A 16,610-nucleotide genomic window follows, 5' to 3' on the forward strand; every position below is an offset into this window, starting at 1 on the left:
TACAAAGTGACTGGCTCCTCTGCTCAGGGACGGGGCTGTGCTTCTCCATTTATGATGCTCACCTGCTACTTCCTCAAAGGCTGTGAGCCAGCTTCCCAGATTCTTGAAACAAAAGCAGTGGCTCGACTCCCTGGAGAGCGCAGGGGAAGCAAATCAAGCACCCAAGCGCATACTTTCCCAAGACGAGGATTCCACTGAGCTCTGAGCATCCCAGCAGCCAAGACAGAAGGGGATACAGGATGGAGCAGAGAATCCCCCTGGTCTGACCACTGAAGGCTGATGAGTTCATTGGGAGAGATTTTCTTTTCCTGTTACCAAATTCATTTTTTGCAGGTGTCTTATAAGAAGAATGGAAAATGGGCAGGTGTCAAATCCCCAGCCCTTGCCTTGTGCCTGCCCATCAGAGGCTCCCATTAAACCTTTGATGAAGTGAAATATTGAACAAGATCTCCAGCGGAGACCGTCTACCCCCAGCTCATAGTTTCAGACAGACAAGATGAAGGGCGAGGAAGCCGCTTGGAGAAGGCCTTTCTGTGGGTTATACGCCGGGGAAGGAAGGGATGTGATGCCTCAGGGAACTCGAGGGCCCTGGGGGCAGGTGGGGCTTAGGAGCCTAACAGGAGGGTGGAGGTCTCCCTGCCCTCAGCTCGTTAGTGCTGAGCTCTCTGGCGAGAGTCGAAACCACGGTTAGACGCAGCGTATCTCAACCTGGGCTGTATTGCTCTTTGTTGCGGGGAGCTGTCCTGTGCATTGTCGGAAGTTCAGCAGCATCCCAGCCGCTACCCACAAGATGCCACTAGCACCACACCCCCAGCCGTGGCAATCAAAAATGCCTCCCGGCATCACCGATGTCCCCTGGGGGGACAGCAGATCGCCCCTGGTGGAGAACCACTTGAGTTGGAGAGACACCAGACCTTCTGACCTTACACTTTGGTGTGGCCACATTGGGAGATGCTGTGCACAGATACCCCAAACCGCCCTCCATCCTGGATCCAGCTCTTGCCCGTCACCCAATGAAAGAAGGAATCTCATTCTTGTGAGGTGGCACTGGCCAACTCCCAGCCACTCACCTGGCCCCATGGCCACGTTTTAAGCAATGTGTATGCATTTTGCGGGGGGGGGGGACTTTATTACATTTCATTCTGAGCTTTTAAAAAAGTAAAACAAGTGGGAAATGGTCAAAATAAAAGCGCTACCACTAGTAAGAAGAAACAGTCTTCTCACAAAGGTAGACATCACCAGCTTGACAAAGTGGACAAAAGACTGGTTGTGAAGGAAAGTAATGATGTTAAAGAACACGAACATGGTAGTACGTTAAAAACACTGGAGAGGGGCTTCCCTGGTGGCACAGTGGTTGAGAGTCCGCCTACCGATGCAGGGGACACGGGTTCGTGCCCCGGTCCGGGAAGATCCCACATGTTGCGGAGCGGCTGGGCCCGTGAGCCATGGCCGCTGAGCCTGTGCGTCCGGAGCCTGTGCGTCCGGAGCCTGTGCTCCGCAACGGGAGAGGCCACAACAGTGAGAGGCCCGCGTACCGCAAAACAAAACACTGGAGAGCATTTTTAAAGCCTGGGCAGGTATTTTTGTATGACACACAAAATGCACAAAAGAGGCAAAGTGTGCTTGGGAATCTGACCACACTTTTAGTTCTCTGCAGACAGAACTCTGCTTGTATGTGTAAGTCTGCCACCGAACAGTGACTCGTTTCCAGGGGCTGCCTGCCTGCAGCGGGCAGGGGTGGGGGCCGTGCGAGAGGGAGAGACCCATGGGCTTTGGATCCCAGAAGTCTCCTGAGGGAGGGCGGCGGGGCGTCCTCATTGTGGAGCCCTTGCCACTTGCACAGGGGCGTGGATACCCTGCAGCTCCTGAGCCAGAATTTTGGAAGTGGGAGGATCTTGATGCATTCATCATTCAGCAAGCAGTTAGTGAGGACACGCTGTGTGCCAGCCGCCGTATCAGGCATGGAACATACAAAGATAAGCAAGGGAGCTCCCAGTTTTGTGAGAGCACCCAGGCTGTTGATGAACTGTTGTATAGGTTGTTCACTGCACAAGGGCACCCAGCCAAGGGGGTGAGTAGGAGACTGAAATCTATTTTGTACTTTGTTCACCTGGTCTGGCCAGAAGAAGGGGTGCCACTTTCATTTAGTATCAGGGTCCGGCGTGGGCTAACAGTTAGTGAAGGGATGACCACGGGGTCGTGGGGCTTCGCTTGGGGGAAGTAGCAGTGGGATGGGAGAAATCCTCTCAGAAGAGGGGCTGGCCTCGGGGCACCCTGCCTGCTGACCCTCTGCCCTCCCTGCTGCCTGCCAGCCCCCTCCCTCTGGTCCAAATTCCCACCTCCTGATTAGATTTGGGAAGGACTAATTAGATATAATTCATTATCCTCAAAAACGAGATCAGAAATCAGGAGCTCTCCTCAGAAGAAGGTGGCCTCGCCCCTCATCCATCATGCCTCTAAGTAACCAATTTAAAGTCAGGCGGACGCACGCAGCAGCATTATTACCTTGTCATAAATAGTTAGGGGAAGGCCCCCGAACAAGGCAGCTTTATAAATGGTTTTTATCACATTAGTTTGCAGTTATTTGTCATCCACTTTGCTTAAGATAAATGCCGAACAAATAATCAAATTATCAAGCCAAAACCTTGGAAAGTCATTTGCATTAATGGCAGCAGTAAAGGCCGGGCATCCCAGTCGAGAGAGCCCCCTGCCTCTCTCAGGCCTCGTTTGCGGGGTGGGGCTCGAGGACTTCCTGGCAGGGGTGGGAAGTCTGTACTGGCAGCCGGAGACACCCAGAGGCCCCGCTATGGGACAGGGCCAGCTGGACCTGGGGCTGGGCTGGGCCTTTCAGGGGACTCAGGGGCTGTGCTTTCCTGGGGCTGGAGCTGGGGTGTTAGGGTGGGTTTGCCAGGGCCCCCCTTCCTCATACACCCACAGACACGCTCCCACAGATACACACACACACACACACACACACACACACACACACACTCCTTACTCTCTGTTGCTGGGAGCTCATTGGTGCCTTTTGTCTGGCCCCAGAAGGGCCCTGTCACGGGCCTGAATGGACCCCCTACCCCTGCAGAGCGTGACAGGTTCAGGCGACTCATGCCCCAGGCCTGTCTGGCTCCTGTGCTGGCCACCAGTGCTCTGGCGGCAGGTGGTGAGGAGGGTCCCGGGCCTGGGCGGAACATGTCCAGGGGCGCCCACTGACCCCTCCCAGCTGGGCCCGGAAGGCTCCCTCCAGCAGCAGCCCCTCAGTAACGAATGGCAATTTCACGCCGCCCCCAGGAGGCCCTCCTGCGCCCCAGCTGGGCCAGGACTGGCTAGGCCTGCAGGCGCCCAGCCGTCCTCCCCGCCCGAGCGGGGCCGGCCCTGGCCCATCCAGCTTCCTACACGTTCAGGTCAGGGCAGGGGTCCTGCTCAGTCATCTGGCTGCAGACACTGGCCTGACGTCAGAGACGGTCCTGGGGGTGGATGTCTACACTGGCCTCAGAGGTTGTCTTATGTGGGGTGGTCTACACTAGCTTCAGAGGCTGTCCTGTTTGTGAGCATCTCTGCTAACCTTAGAGGTTGTCCTGGTGTGGCCAAGGCAATATGAGTCTTCTGTGGTCAGTGTAGACCCTCTTGGAGCCGCCCAAGAAGGGATTTCTGAGGCCAGTTTAATAATAAAGTGATTAGCATGGACTCTGGAGCCAGGTGGCCGGGGTCAAACCCCAGCTTGACCACTGTGAGACTTTGGGCAAGTTACTTAACCTCTCTGTGCCTCAATTTTCTCATCTGTAAATAGGGTAGTAACAATATTAACTGGGTTAATATTATTTGTAAAGGGCTTGTACCAAAGCCTAGAACACAGCACCATAGCAGGGCTTGAAATACAAGAGGTCAGAGTGATTTCCAGCCTCGTGTGAACATTCGGGCAATCTTTGCTTAATGGATTTATCTGCCTATCCTGTCCTTCCTTCAGTCTAACACTAGTCTTCCCTGAGCATCTCGTGTGTGGGCGGGGCTGCGGCTGTAGCCAGGCCAGCTGCGGTCCATGCCTGCTGTGGTTCTTGGGTGGGGATGAAACAGGCAGCATCGGGGCCTTTGGTGGGTGTCGTGATGGGGGACGACACAGGCAGCTGCTGCAGAGTCAGAGCAGGAGAGCTTAACCAGTTAAGGGACCCCACAGAAGGGGTCCCTGAAACAGCAAGATCTAAGATCTAAGATGGGAACGAGGTAGCCCAGGGAAGAAGAGTAGAAAAACTTCTCCACGCAGGACAACCTCTGAGGCCAATGTAGATACACTAACCCTGAGTGGCCTCTGCAGCCAGTGTAGACACCCCACGCAGGGTGACCTCTGAGGCCAGTGTGGACGCCCCAATGCAGGGCTGCGTCTGCAGTTCCATTGGCTTCTTGCCAGGAGCGCTGGCAGGGCCCGGGCGGGTTCTGAACAGGGCAGCCCAGGACGAGGCAGGCAGACATGTCCAGGGCAGCTGCTCCGGGTGGTGGGCGGAGGGCTGGCGCGTGGGGGGCACTGAAGCTGAGCCGCAGCACATGGTTGCTGTCTGTTTATTGGGCAGCTGAGCAGGTTTAATGGGCCAACCCGCAGGCCATGGAGAGACAGCCCTCAGAGGAGCCATAGCAGAGGGAGGCCCTCCCTCCGCCCCAGCCGCCCCAGCTCAGCTGGGCCGCCGGAGTCTGGGGCTCTGTGGGGCCCTGTGGGGTCCTTGCCTGCCCCTCCCTGCCCCCCAGCCTGTGGTGTGGCTGTGGCCCAGCCCTGAGCAGGCACCTGGAGATGCCAGGCCCCGGTGGGAGGGGCTGGCCTGCCCCTCACTCTCCTCAGAGGGATCCCTGCAAGGTGTGGCCATCACAGCCGGGAGGAGGACACCTGGCCAGGCGCGACCTTTGCCCTCCCCAGGCAGGCCTGCAGCGCCCCCGGCCCCGGTGGCCCTCGCAGCCCCCAGCCGCATCAATCACTCATCTTCCCACCCTCCGAACAGCTGGTGCTTCCAGGGAAATTACCTAATGAATCAACAATGCGGGGATTGTGGAGGCAGAACGGCTAGAGACAGGCCTCTCCCAGCGCTAGGCCCACTGGGCACAGAGGGTACCCGCGGGCCAGTAGGGCCCCCTCCCCCCTCAGGCTCCTACCCCCAGCACCTTGCAGGTTAAAGAAGGCTGCAGTCAGACAGACCTGGGTACCACGGCCCGTCTCTCACTTGCCAGCTGCATGGCCTTACGAGAGTCACTTTACTTTTCCCAGCTTGGGTTTTCCTTGTCTGTACAAATGGGGTTAATATGGTACCTTGTGCTCTGAGACTGTGTTGACTGAGAGACATGGCCCACGTGCAGTGCTTAGCAGGGGCTTGGCATGAGTGATTGCTCAGTGCATGGGAGCCTAATAATAATAGTTATGACTATACCTGCCCAGGAAGCGTTCATTTATTTATAGTTCCCAGTGACCCTTGCCAGGGAAATTCCCTTCAGCCTCACTCTCCCTAGCTGTAAAGTGGGGCCAGGAGCCTCTTGGCTTGAGGGTCGTGACAGGGACCGAAATGTCCCAGCCTGTGCATGGCGGCTGGCCTGGTTCCTGTCCCTGGAAACCTCCTGGCTCCCAGCCTGGGAGCACAGCCCTGGGAATTCTGCAGAACCAGTTCCCTGATCTAGCTGCATGCGACTCCCACGCCCTGCCCTCAGGGGGAAGGATGCCTGCGCCTGGGGTGAGCACAGGGGCCTGGGGAGGTACTGCGGAAGTGTGTGGGGCTGGGCTGGGAGCCGGTGGGCAGCCTGTTGGAGCAGGCCCTGAGCTGGGCACAGAGGGCCCATTGTTGCTGGGCCCAGCCAGGCTAGGCCCCGAGTTTCGAGAAGTGTCTAGACAGGGCAGCCCCAGGCCCTGGCCTGGCCTTCCTCTGGGCGGGGCTGTGCCACAGGGGACAGGCAGGGAGGCTGGTGTCCTCAGCTCAGAGAGACAGACGGAGGAGGCTCGGGTGGGGGCAGGGCTGCCAAGCGGGAAGAACAAACAGGCACAGTCCACACGCTGCTGGCAAGGAGGACGGCGTCAGCTGTGGTGACCCGCGTGGGACCTGGAGAGGGACCTGGACCTGGGAGGCAGAAAACCCCGGGCTCCAATCCTGGCTCTGTGGCCGTGTGACCTGGGGCAGGTGATTGCCCCTCTCTGAGCCTCGGTGACCTCAAGGGAACAACCTAAGGTTTAACAACTCTGAAGTCAGAGAGACTTGGGTTCAAATCCCAGCAGCTGCGTGCCTTTTGCAAGGTATCTTTGTGAGCCTCAGCTGCCTCATCTGTAAAGTGGGGATAATGATAATCCTTTCCTCATTTCTAAAATGAGATGAAACAAACGATGCCTGGCAGGGAATGAATGTGCGATAAATGGTAATGACTGCAGCTATTATTATCGTCATCATCCCGATTTGTTTTGGATGAAACCAGACCTGCACATCACCTGCCAGGCATTGCCTGGCGCAGAGCCGACGGTCACTGTTGAGAGAGCCTTTCCTGAGACAGCGTGCTAGGGCCCTGGCCCTGGCCTTGGCCTCGGTTGCCCTGCCCATGAAATGGGCTCATCCCAGACCAGGCCACCCACAGCTCAGGGGCAGTGGGCCAGGCCATCTGTGGGGAATTCCCCTCCTGGCCTCTCTGCCTCCCAGCGTGGGACTGTTTTTAGCTGGATGGGTAGGAGTTGCTGCTCTTCTCTCTCCTGGTATTTTTGGCACGTCCTGACTGATGGGGCTCCTCTGCCCTCCTGTACCAGCAGCTCCCACAGAACCTGGCCTGAACCTTGTACCAGGGTCTTGCCTCCCACCCCAGTCCCGGGAGACACCAGGAGGAAGAGACACCTGTGCAGCCACCTCTCATGTGCCACGAGCGGCCTCGGGGCCACCCACAGCTGGCCCCAGGTCTGAGGCTGTGGGGGTCTTAGAGCACCCGCCAGGCTCCCCTCCCCCACATGCTCTGTGTGGTTTCCATGGCAATGAACACAAATCCCCTAGTGCTTCACAGAGGAGCCTTGTTTGTTTTGTACGCATAACTCTGGAAACCATGTCACAGGCCCCGGCCCCCCAAATCCCCCCCTCAGCCCAGCGCACTCCCCAACCTGATCAGATGGACCCAGACGGGCCCAGATGGGGGGCAGCACGCTCCTCCTCTGGACCAGGCCAAGGGGCCGTCGACGGGGAGCCGGGCCGCGTCACCTCCCAGCCCCTTCCCCTCTTGGAGCCTCACTTCCCTTGCCTGTAGAATGGGGATGTGTCCTGAGACAGAACGTGTGACCTGGCCCACACTAGGTGCTTAATAAATGCACAAGTTGTGCAGAACCTTTCCTGTCCTTGACCAAAGTACTTCACCTTTCTGAGCCTCGATTCCTCTACCTGTGAAATGGGGAGAAAGGTCTCTACCTTATTAGAGGGGATGAAGCATTCAATAAAATGATGCATGTACAGTGCTTAGCAGGGTGCTTGGCACTGAGCAAGGGCCCACTCGGTAGCGATGCTTTCAGTGTTGCTCCTGTGTTATTATCATCATCCCCAGCTGGGGGTGGGGTATTCCCGCCAGGCCCTCCTACCTCTCTGGCTTCCTCCAGCTCAGGGAGCTGCTGCCTGAACCCAGTCCCCCTCCTCGACGCCACACCCCCCACACCCCACCCCCTGGCAGGGTAACCTGATTTGGGGGGAGGGGTGGTGCAGCCTGGCACGGCCCATTGTTCGGGTCCCCCTGGAGCTGGGGCCACGCGGTTGGCGGGGTAGCTGCCAGCTGCGCGGTGACATTCCGCAGCCCTGCTAACCGCTGCTCCTGACTCTGGTGGCTAAATTGAGTCTCGGTTTCCTTAAAATGACTATTTATTGCCTTAGTGCAGTACTGAGTATTTACTGAGTGTTGGCAAAAAAGGCTCGCCCAGCTCAGGGCGGTGCAGCCTCCGGCAGCGGCAGTGGGGCTGCTCCAGGAGGGCCGTCTGGAGAAGGGGGGCGGCCTCTCTTTCCCAGAGAAACAGAGGCCCCTCCGGTGCTCCCCGTACTGGGCTGCAAGGGCGGGGTTGCCAAGTCTCTGATCTGGACCACTCCCTCCCCAGGTGGTGTGTGTTCAGGAGGAGAAGGCCTGCCTGACACCCACCCCCCCCACCCCCGCCCCTCACAGGCGTGGAGAATCGCTGCCCTTTGAACAGATCAGGCACCAGCTGCCCCCCACCTGCCCCCAGCAGCCCGCCTCCTCAGCGAGGCCAGCTCATGCCAGCCTGGGGCATCTCAGCTGTGTCCCCTGCACGGAGACCTTCACACACCCAACGAGGCGGGGCGTGGGCCCTCCCTGAGGGCTGCACCATTGTCTCCAGGTTAATGCAAACGCTGACCAAAACCCAGAAGGAGCCGTGCGTTGAGAGGCTGCAGTGTTGTGCCTGTGAAACAGAGATGGGAGGAGGAAGCATCTCCATTGGAGCTGCCCTGTGTGGGGCGCCTGAGCCGGCCCTGGGCTGAGGTGCTGTGCCCCGGAGCTCAGGAATCCCCCTGACAACCCGTGAGGGTAGCTGCTGTATTTGCCCTATTTTACAGATGGGAAAACTGAGGTTTGAGAAGTCAGATCTGAACCCAGGTCTGGCTGCTCGGCTCCCCACCTTGCAGGGTCCCAGGGTGTTATGGTAGCCCGAAGGAGGATGCCAGGGGTGCCGGCGGGCTCCCTGGAGGAAGCGCCCATTGAATAGCCCTGAAGGACAGAAAGCATTCAACCAACAGCCCTGGAGGGGGCCCTGGGCAGGCCAGGAGGAGGGATGGGGGAAGCAAAGGCAGAGAGGTGGACCAGGAAGAATCTCAGAGTGCGCAGTAGCCTCGAGAGTGAGGCCGATCACGTGAGTGGAGCCAGATCAGGGAGAGCTTGCCTTTGTGCGGCTGGAGCCTCAGATCCACTCCTAGAAAGAGGAAGGAGAGGCAGTGAGGGAGAGAGAGGGCAGAAAACTGAGGGCAAAGAAAGAAACAGCAAAAGGAAGAGGGAAGTGGGCAAGAGAAGTTGTTGAAGCGGCTGCGATCAGGAGGGCCACAGCTCAGGTGTCTGGCCTTGCCTCTGCGCTGGCACTGCTCTGGGTGCTTCATGGATTCAAAGTGTGGATGGAGAGCTCGGGCTGGCCAAGGAGGACTGCGGGCTGCCCAGGGGAGGGACTCTGAAGACGTCTGAGCAGCGTGACACCATTTGACTTTCATTCCCAAAGAGCCAGGAGGAGGCAGAGAGGTCCAGGAGGCCAGTGTAAGGGCTGGCAGGGTGGGTGTACAGGGACAGGGGTCCACAGAGGTGCCACGTGGGCAGAACAGGAAGCGGAGTAGACCAAGGTCGCGGGGTCCTGGACCTCAGCCCGGGGTGTGAGTGTCACCTCTAGAAGAGCTGGGCAGATGAACCAAGCTTAGGGAGGAGAACGAATGGGCTTGTGGCACGTTCTTTTCTTTTTTATATTATAAAAGCCTTTGTTGCTTGTTTAATAAATCCAGACCAAGCAGAGGTAAGTCAAGCAAAATGGGACAGTCCTCATCCCTTCCCCCACTCCCTTCTCAGAGGCCGTCAGCGACTGATGGGGAACATTCCAGACCTTTCCTACATGTGTGCGAGCATGTTCTGCAAGCATGTCCCGTGCACATGCAGTTGGCTTTCCTCTTTAGGAATCCGTATTTTCTCTGCGCTGCGCTGCTCTGCACTTGCCTCCTCCACTTAGCAACGTGCTGAGGACATCTGCCCATTGCAGTGCATGTGGATTTACCTCTGTCCTTGTAACCACAACATAACAGTCCAAGGAATGGGTGAGCTTTGATTTATTAACCCATTTCCCCCACTGACAGCCCTTTGGGCTGTAGCCAGTGCTTCACTGTCACACACACAATACATCAGCAAACATCCTGGTACATATATCTTTGTGCACATGTGCCGCATGACGGGAACTGGGGTGTAAACACATTGGGTGGTGCTGCCCTGGGGGCATCTACTCTCAGCAGCCCAGGAAGCAGGTGGGCGAAGGGATCTGGAGCCCAGGGGAGGAAGGGGGTCCCTGAAGGAGGGATCAGTGCTGCAGAACTGGAGGTGGTGGCTTGAGGGCATTTGGCATCAAAGCGACAATCAAAGTCATAAAGGGACAGAGCCCTGGGGGTCCTAGCATTTAAGAGCAGGTGGCGAACCAGGAACCTGCAAATATGTGGGGGGAAACCAAGACCATGTGCCTTCGTAGTTACCAGAAGAAAGGGATGGTGAAATGTGTAAATGGCAGAGGAGGCTGTCAAGCCCCTTGCGTAGTCCTGGCACATAGAAGCTGCTCACTAAACACTGGGTGGTTAAAGGAGTGAATGAGTGAATGAATGAATGAATGAATAAGGCCCTTAGGTCTGGAAGGTGTTGTGTGTTTTCAGCTGAATGGTAGTTTGGGGCAAGTGGAGAAAGCTGAAACCAGGTTGCGTGGGGAGGGATGCAGGTGAGGCTAAGGTAGCAGTGGGTGTGGACAGTCTCCTCAGAGCCTGGCTGGCCAGGGATGGGGAGAGGTGGGCAGGTTGAGGAGGAGGCCGGGAGCTGAGTGTCCTGGCAGGTTAGGAGGGGGAGGGGGAGGAAGAGATGCTGAGGGAGTTTGCAGCTCGGGGACAGGGACTCTTAGTGAGGCCAGGGGTCCACAGGGACCTCAGTATTGAGGTGCTCAGGGCTTGGAGGGGGTGTGGGAGTCACTTCCTGAGCACCGTCCTGGGCTCTCAGCACTCACCCTCTCCTTGTTTCTTCACCAGAACCCTGCGAAGGCAGGTGATAACCTCCCGTTTTACAGAGGAGGAAACTGAGCCTCTGGAGGGGAAGTCATGAGCCCAGGGTCACAGAGCTAAGATGAATCCACATCCTACAGACTCCAAAGAAGCCCCCCGCTCTCCCCGCTCTGTGCCCCCTACTCTCACCCGGGCCCTCCTGGGGTGGCGCTCATCAAGGAGTGATACTCAAACAGAGCCAGGAGCCCCAGGGGAACTGGTTCCCTTTACCCACAGAGTGGGGTAAGTGTGTGCATTTTTCCTCCTCTCTTAAACCACCATGGAGGCTTTGTTGGGTAAAAAACCCGAGATGCAGTCAGATTTATTTGCCATTTAGAAATGGACCCAGAGACAGTGACAGTCCTGGGGTCCAGTCCAGCCAAGGGGCTCTCTGGCCACCTTGGGCACTGGGCGGCCCTGGCCCTGCAGGCTGCGGGGAGGGCTGGGGAGGAAGAGTGAGGCTCGCACAGCAGAGAAGATGGGCGGGCCTTCCAGGGAGCCAGCAGGCAGGAGTGAAGGTGGAGAGGTGACAGTGTGTGCAAGGAGCAGCAGGGAAGCGGAGCAGGGTCCAGCTGAGGGCTGGGAGCTCATGTGTCTGACATGGGCTGAGGCCAAGGGGAGCTGGAGCTGGGCCAATAGGGCAGAAACCGGGGTGGACGGCCATCCAGGGTGCGAGGCCCGGGGAAGACTGCAGCTGGGGAGGAGAGGCGGTCAGCGAGCTGGGGGCCCTGAACAAGCCACCCAGCAGCCTGGGCTGCGGCTGCGGGCTGGCCTCTTCCCTCTCAGCCTGGGCCTCCTGCCCCATCCAGCATTAACCCTGCGGCTACTTTTAGGAGAGCCAAACCTTCCTAGACGTTTTCTTCTGAAAAAGAGCTTCACTTGGGCCTGTAGTGTGTGTGTGTGTGTGTGTGTGTGTGTGCGCGCGCGTGTGTGCGTGTATACCTGTATGTCTAGGTGTGTCCCTTGCCACCTGTGTGGGCCTATGTGTCTTTGTTTTCGTGTGTCGATTTGTGTCCTTGTTTGTCCAGCATCTCTTAAGTTCTTGTGTGCTAGTGTATGCTTGGGTTTTTGTGTGCTGTGTGTGTTTGTACACACCGTGTATCTGCAGGTGCCTGTGTGTACCTTTGTATGTGCCCTCAGGTTTCCCTGGGTAAGTAGATGGCATCCTAGTCACCTTAGGTGTGTGTGACTGTGTGTCCACATGTGTGTCCATAGGTGTACATGTGTTACGAGTGTCCCCGTGTGTGTGTGTGTGTACTTATGAGGCCATGTGGCACTGGGGCTAGGGGGTCAGTTGTATCTAGGGCAGGGCAGAAAGGGAGCCCAAAGTCTCTTGGAAACTGGACAGCCCACTTCCCTGCCCCCAGGATGCCCGCCCCCCGAGGCAGGACAGGAGCCACAGTGACCCTGGCAGAGGTGAGGGAGGCAGGTGAGAGGGAGGATGCCTGCAGAGGAGCTGAGGGCAGGGCTCCTGGGCCCGAGATTGATGACAGCTGCAGGCAGGAGCTGCCTGACTGACAGGGACCCCAACATGGCAGCTCCTCCAGAAACCTGGCACTGGGAGGTCTCCCAGATCTGAATTCCCAAGAGTACCTCTGGCCTGTACCTCAACCTCCCAGAACGGAGGCCAGCAGAACTGTGTCCCCCAGAGCAGTCACTGGAGCAAACGTGGGTGACACCCCTCTAAGGGCGGACCCCTGAAACAGCCCCAATGGCCTCCCATGGCTAGACACGCCTACACAGTGTCTCCGCCAGTAGGAATGTACGTGCATCCACGGTCATGCACAGCGGTAGAACGTGTGAACATGCTCAGAGATCAGCCTGTAGATGTAGTTACGCACACGTGCAGTCGTAAAAGGAGGCACGTCTTCGTGTGTATGTGAATATGTGCGGACAGTATGTGTGTGCACGGTGGCGCCGGCACTCGTGTGTATTATGCAGGCATGAACAGCAGGGTGGGGCAAATACAGATGTTCAGGTGGGTGTGTGGCCGTACGTGAGTGTGTATGGATGTGTGCCTATGCAGTGCCAACACACACATCCGTATTGGCAGGCTTGGGTAGGTGGATTTGGGGGGCTGTAGACTACTGGTGCATGCAACCCAGGCGTGCACGCACGAGTGCGTACAGGGAGGCGTGTGTACGTGTGGAGTCCTGTGTTCCGTGGTGGAAGGCGGGCTCACACCAGACTTGTGTACACGTAGACCTCTTCTCCCTGACCAAGCTCGCTGCTAGCACAATGGTTGCCTGGTGGGGACTGCAGGACAGACAGACACACAGCCAGGGGGCATCCAGGTGGCGGAGTTGGGGGCGACGGAAGCTCAGGGCGAGGGCACCTCCCCAACACTCGCAGAGCTGGACATCCCGGGCACACGTCCAGGCCCAGCTCACCTGCGAATGGGCAGGATTCAATCCCATCCCAGTAAACCTGGCTCTGCTCCACCACTGCTGCCGAGCTGTGAGCGGGGCGGGGGTAGGGGGACCAGGCTCGGAAATCGACCATAAATTTCTTGAGATGCTTTAATTTTTTAAAAGCTTCACTTAGATGTTTTGCATTGAGAAAACCCACAAATACCAGCTAAATGAGGTGTGCCAGCGGAAGGCCTGGTGGCCAGGCCCACGGCCCTCCCCTCCCCGCAGCTGGGCCTGGGCTCAGCTGGGGCCCCTGGGCCGGCCAGTGGGGCCGAGGGGCCCATCTTTGTTCCGAGCGGGGCTCAGACTGCAGAGTGGCTGGGTAAATAGTCGCCGCAGTAATCACAGGCTGATTCCAACTAATTAAATCCTGCGCCAAGAGCCCACTCCAGCCAGTATCCCGAGAGGCCACGAAAACACAGACACCCCAGACGGGGCTTTGCTCCAGGTCGGGTCTGGTGCTCTAATCCCGTATCTTTTGAAAGATAGGCGAGTCCCGGGATGAGGGGTCAGCGGGCCTGCCCTGTGCCGAGCGGTGGAATTTTTCAATAACCAGCAGCTGGGTCACCCGGCACACAAAGGCAGTGTAATATCCTGTGGGCTTACGCGGGGAGAGAGCTCAGACCGCGCAGAGCCAGCTCCCTCCAGGCCCGGGGCAGCGGTCCCCCACAGCCCAAGCCCCCAGCAGCCAGGCCGCCGCTGCTCTCCCACCAGAAGGGCAGAGAGAGCCTCGGTCGCAGCCTCTGCTGCCCCCTCCTCCAGAGCCTGGGCTTCCAAGAAAATTCATCTTCCTTATTAAAAACCAGCCTCGATGCTCTTAGGCCCCAGCTGCAGGCTGTGTGGGGACCTGCCCAGGGTAGGGTTGTAGGGACCAGGCCCCTTCCGAGGGGGCAACGACGCTCCTCGTGTGGGGAGACCACGCTGAACAGGGCAAAGGCCTCCAGCTCTGGAGTCCGAAGGGTGGGGATTCAAATCCCATGGGGCCTGTCGGCCTGAGGAGGTCCTGGCTCGTCTTTGTGCTGGCTGGTGACCTCAAGCAAGGTGTCCCCTTGTCCGCTTTGTGAGTGGGTGATCAGGGCACGGTGGCTCTCTCTTCCCTCCCCCAGCCTCAGTTTCTTTCACTGTATAATGGGGATCTGGGGCCTTCCTCACATGCTCTGGGGAGAAGCAGGGTTTGTGCCCCCGAGGGACTGACACACTGTAGAGGGCTGTCCTCGGCAGGAGCCATGCAGCACATGTGAGAGTGATTAGAAGCTGCAGAGACCCAGTTGATTTTATTTTATTTTATTTTTTCTTAGAGAAACAATAGTTGCCCCCTCTCCCGAGTCTGGAATGCTTTACGCCCAGGGTCTGGGACCCCTCATTTAAATTGGCTGCGAAGGGACAGGCGCTGTGAGCCCGGGGAGGAGGTTGTTAGGGATGGAAAGCCCGGGCCTAGGAATTTACAATCCGTTACTTGAGAGGTGTCCTACCTCCCCCTCACCCCATCCAGGCCTTCGCAGGCCCAGCATGTGCCGTAAAGATGTCACACTGGGTGGGGTGCCGAGGAGGGATCCAGGGCCTGGCCTCCGGGGGTGGGGAGGGGTGTACACAGCCTGAGACAGAATCCTGGCTGCACCGTGTTCGGCAAGATGAGCCCAGACAAGGGCTTCCCTCTCTGAGCCTCGGTGGCCTCCATAAACCAGGACACAGAGAGCGCTGGGTAAGCGGGAGCATTGTTTTTATCACGCACCTCTCCACGCCAGCAATGCCAGCTGTGAGTCCAGCGATGCCCTGATGTGATGAGGTCCACAGACCCATGGGGCACCTTGCAACAGGGACTTGGTCAGAGTTGTGCACTTCCCACTGCCAGCCTGTGCCAGGCACAGTGCCAGGAACCCTGCTCACATACCAAGCAAGCAGCTCTTTTTGTCCTTTGCCAAATCACACACCAACCTCTCTTATTTGGGGATCTGACACTTTGTAGCTGCGAGGCTTGGCACAAGGCACATCGCCTCTCTGAGCCTCAGTTTACTCATCTGTGAAATGGGTGGTCGTTTCCCCTGCCTTACAGGGTTGGGAGGAAATGAGAGAGAATGCATGAGCTCAGCCCAGGGCCAGGCACGCAGCAGGTGCTCAGTACACAGTGCTCTTGGCGCTGGGGCAGGGGGAGAGCCTGACCCTGTGGGGGCACCTCCCAAGGGTTTGAAAGGCATTTGAGGGGACCTGGGAGAGTGAGTGGGACCACCAGCAGAAGAAGGGGGAGGGTGCGGCATGCTGGTGGCCAGGCACTGTGGGCACCTAACACACCCAGCTCCCCTAAACAGCTCACCACCAGACAGGAGGGTCAGATCGAGAGCCAAATAGGAACCTGATGGTGAGTCAAACGTGGGTGCAGGTGGCGAGGGAGAGGGAGGACCCAGGCGTTGCTCAGGCAGCGGTGCAGGGCGGCTGTTGGTGGCCTCAGGGATATGGAGACACCAGTCTGGAGGCCAGTCAGTGAGGTCAGCTTCCCTTGAGCCATCTGAGGCATTATGGTTGGGACGCTGAACTGGAGCTGCCTGGGAGCTGTGAGGGACAGGGCAGAGGGCAGGCCTGGCATGGGGCCCAGGAAGCCTGGAGAGTCCCCCTTGGGAGCCCTGGGCAGACATATTCCCAGGAGGTGGTCTGAGAAGGTGATTCCCCAGACACACCAGCTTCACCGGGTTTCCAGACTCTGAGACACTCAGCTTCTGCTCTTGGCAGAAAGTGGGCATCGGGGAGCATTGCCGGGAGTCCCCTGGACGGAGAGTGGGCACCTGGGAGTGAGCTCTGCAGGGCTTCGGGTGACTGTGGCCCATCTGGGCCAATCAGCCATTTCAGTCACCAACTCCTGGAGCTCCCCCGCCCGCCCCCCCAGCCCTGAGCAAGGACATCCTTTTCTCAGAGTTGAACATTTAGGAATCTTCTCCGGGGTGGTGGGAGGAGCAGGGGTGGGGGGCGCATCCCCAGGAGGAGATTGCAAATGCCCTGCAAGGCTGCATGTATGTGTGTGTGTGTGTGTGTGTGTGTGTGTGTGTGTGTGTGTGTGACTGTGATGGGGGAGGGAAGCAGAGTAAACAGCCACTGCCCTGTCCTCTCTGTGGCTGTGGCCAGGTACACAGGCCTGTTTGGACAGCTGCCTTGTCTGTCCGTCTGTTTGGGAGATGCTGGCTGATAGATGGGGGTGGGCCTACTGTTAACCCCTCGCTGCCTGCAGTGCTCCCTGCCTCCTTCCATGGGGTTCAAGGGGGCAGAGGGTGGTCCTGGCTGCCCCTAGCACAGCTCCTCTCTGGGAGGACACCTCTTGCTCTGAGTCAGGGACAAGGTTAGGGGGCTCCGGGGCGTGGAGAGTCTACGCCCCACTCCCACCAGGGAGCGAAGGGCAGAGGAGATGTGCCCCTCCCCAGTGGTGACCAGGGGCAGAATCTATCCAGAGCCCTTCTCACGC

At 58.1% G+C, this 16,610-nt stretch overlaps 1 protein-coding gene and 1 long non-coding RNA gene across 3 annotated transcripts in view; both read left to right on the plus strand.

Moving 5' to 3' along the window:
* Positions 1-15,549, plus strand: part of LOC125964591 (uncharacterized) — a 40,395-nt gene extending 24,846 nt beyond the window's left edge. The window contains exons 2-3 of the long non-coding RNA XR_007477734.1: positions 1,526-12,315; positions 12,378-15,549. This is a non-coding gene — a long non-coding RNA (uncharacterized LOC125964591). The remainder of the gene's footprint in view (positions 1-1,525; positions 12,316-12,377) is intronic.
* LMX1B (LIM homeobox transcription factor 1 beta) overlaps positions 1-16,610 on the plus strand; it is an 83,915-nt gene that overhangs the window by 42,052 nt on the left and 25,253 nt on the right. The gene's annotated exons all lie outside the window — the stretch shown is intronic.

This window comes from Orcinus orca, chromosome 6, assembly GCF_937001465.1.
Source record: "Orcinus orca chromosome 6, mOrcOrc1.1, whole genome shotgun sequence".
In the NCBI taxonomy this organism is placed as follows: Eukaryota; Metazoa; Chordata; class Mammalia; order Artiodactyla; family Delphinidae; genus Orcinus; species Orcinus orca.